This window comes from Akebia trifoliata, chromosome 10 (genome assembly GCF_017979445.1).
Source record: "Akebia trifoliata isolate Shusen 1 chromosome 10, ASM1797944v1, whole genome shotgun sequence".
NCBI lineage: Eukaryota > Viridiplantae > Streptophyta > Magnoliopsida > Ranunculales > Lardizabalaceae > Akebia > Akebia trifoliata.
The window spans coordinates 2355409-2358412 of record NC_141384.1 but is presented as its reverse complement, the minus strand read 5'-3'; the positions used below and the strand labels follow the sequence as shown (position 1 = coordinate 2358412).

The following is a 3004-nucleotide window of genomic DNA, read 5'->3' as shown; positions in this document are numbered from 1 at the left end:
ATAAACAATATGACTCGGACATGACTTTGAAAAGTCATGTCCTTGTCAATAAACTCAGCCAAGTCACCTGCGATTTTGTATATTTTAATAAAATAATTATATTTTTAATTTAAATTTATATTAAATAAAATATAATTTTATGACTAAATATCTTCTAATTTATCCTATTTTATTATAAAAAAATTATAATTATAATTATATATAATAACTCAAACTGATATTTGAAACCATGGGTCCGGCCCATTCATATTGAACAGATAATAACTCAAGATATTTCCTCTCTCTAGAATCCTCAGGACAGGACATTCCTTGTCATTGTTGAAAAAGATAGATAGATTTTCGTAATATAACACACTTTTGCAGATGCAGTGAACCGCCACTAAAAGTTGACTTTCCCTCATTCCGACCAATCTCAATTATCAAAGTTGGACAAAAACTATACAATCACACCTAATAAATACTAACAACCCACCATGTTACCCCTCAACTGACCCTTTAGTGGGCCCATCCCACCACCTTATATTATTAGTTTTTAGTGGAACCCTCTCACCACCTTATATTATTCCTTTTTTTTTTCTTTCAAATAATCGTTATTTCTAAAAGTGTGATTTAGTTCTACCCTCCATATTTTGATAAATATTCGAGATATCCTTATGTTTTCAAATTGATGATATGCCCCTTTAGAATAATAAATATTAACCTAAATGCCCTCAACCTCTAATTTAAAATCACAAAATTTATACTCAAAATCAATATGATCCGGACACCATTTTTTGAAGTAGAAAGCAATGGGATTTTCTATGAAAATCAAAGATTTTTGTATAAAGAGTTTAGGAGATATTGAAAAATATGTTCGAAGAGATTTAAATCATTTGTCATATAAGTTGAGCATGAAGATGATAGATTTAGAAGAGAGAAATAAGGTGTTTGACTAGAGGTAGGAAAGGAGGGCATTTAAGTAATTTTAAAAAATTCATAAAAAGAATTTGACCTAAAAACCATTGACTTCGACTTCTAATTAAATAACTTTCATTTTTATTCAAAAAACCAATCAACTTTGATCCTCATCTTCAACTTTGAGATTTTATCTACTTTGACTTTTTGATCTCGACACAAGATTGAAATTTTGGAGAAGTAGAAGATAATGAAATTTTAAGTAAAAAAATTAAGATTTTTCTAAAATAGGATTAATACGAGGTTGAATACAATGTATCGAAAAGTACCGAGCTATTTGCAACCACCATTTGTGCTCACTACACCCATAAATAGTGGGTGCAAATAGAACAACCCTATCAAAAATTTGGTTGAATAGATAAAAATTAATTTATCATATGAATTTGAAAAGATTATAGGCAACCTGGTTTGGGAGAAAAAATTAAGTCTTTTTGTGTGTGTGTGTGTGTGTGTGTGTGTGTGTGTGTGTGTGTGTGTGAGAGAGAGAGGAGAGAGAGAGAGAGAGAGAGAGAGATTAAAGGGAGAAATTAAAGATGAGTGCATTTAAGTCATTTTCCATTGGTCTATACGAGTAGATCAATGTCAAGGGGTATCTCATCAGTTTGAAAACATAGGATATTTAAACCCCTCTCTTTCCGGCTCGGTGGGTCTCCTCGCAGCGCATTTCATTGTCGACAAAACCCGTGATGCAGACTTTAATCTCTCTCTCTCTCTCCATTAAAATAATAATAAATAAATAAATAAAAGAGATAGAAGAAACCCTAGAAAATCTCTCTCTTCTTCTCCCCCTTTTACTCATTTTCTCTCTCCAACAAATATCGAACAAGTCGTGAAAAAATGCAAGATCTGTAAATCAAAACCAGAGATTCCTCAAATCTCAGGTCAGATCCATAATCTACGCATCTCTTCGACTCCATTCTCTGTTTCTTTTCTTCGATCGATTCAGATTCTAGTTTTTTGTTGAATTTTACGGTTTCATTTCGTTTTGAGGTTCGTTGGGTTAGGGCTTTTGCAGATCTGGTTGGAATTATATATTGGTTAGGGTTTTGGGGTACAAATATCTTATGGTTATCTACAGATCTGGTTTCGAGAAGATTATTACCACAAAATGTCGATTCTACCGAAAAACGATTCGATTCACATCAGAGAGGTTTGGTATGATAATCTTGAAGAAGAATTTGCTCTAATTAGGGAAATCGTAGATGATTACCCGTACATCGCCATGGATACAGAGTTTCCTGGAATTGTTCTTCGTCCCGTTGGAAATTTCAAGAACAGTTCTGATTACCATTATCAGACATTGAAGGCGAATGTCGATATGTTGAAATTGATCCAGTTAGGGCTAACTTTTTCAGACGAGGAAGGAAATCTTCCTACATGTGGAACCGATAAATTCTGTATTTGGCAATTTAATTTCCGCGAATTTAACGTCAACGAAGACGTCTTCGCGCATGATTCCATCGAGCTTTTACGCCAGAGCGGGATCGATTTCAATAAGAACACCGAAATGGGCGTCGATGCGTATTGGTTTGGTGAGCTATTGATGTCGTCTGGGATCGTTTTGAACGATAACGTTCATTGGGTGACGTTCCATAGTGGATACGATTTTGGATATTTGTTAAAGCTCTTAACTTGCCAGAATTTGCCAGAAACTCAGGTTGGATTCTTCGATCTGATTAAAATGTATTTTCCCACTGTTTATGATATTAAGCATCTTATGAAGTTCTGTAATAGTCTTCATGGTGGATTAAACAAGCTCGCGGAGTTGTTGGAAGTCGAGAGGATTGGAATCTGTCATCAAGCGGGTTCGGATAGTTTGCTCACAGCTTTTTCTTTCAGGAAATTGAAAGATTCTTTCTTTAATGGATCGACTGAGAAATATGCGGGTGTGTTGTATGGTTTAGGTGTTGAAAATGGACAGAATACTAATTGAAAATAATGAAAATTAAAATAAATAACAAAAAATGTTTGTTGTTTGTAATTGTATGTTGATGTAAGGTTCTTATAGATTTTGCTTAAATTATGGAATCTCTTCTCTGTTTGTTTTTTA

The 3004-nt window shown here is 33.6% G+C and overlaps 1 pseudogene; it reads left to right on the top strand.

Moving 5' to 3' along the window:
• Positions 1 to 1642: 1642 nt before the first annotated feature.
• Positions 1643 to 3004, top strand: LOC147392708 (putative CCR4-associated factor 1 homolog 7 pseudogene; annotated as a pseudogene).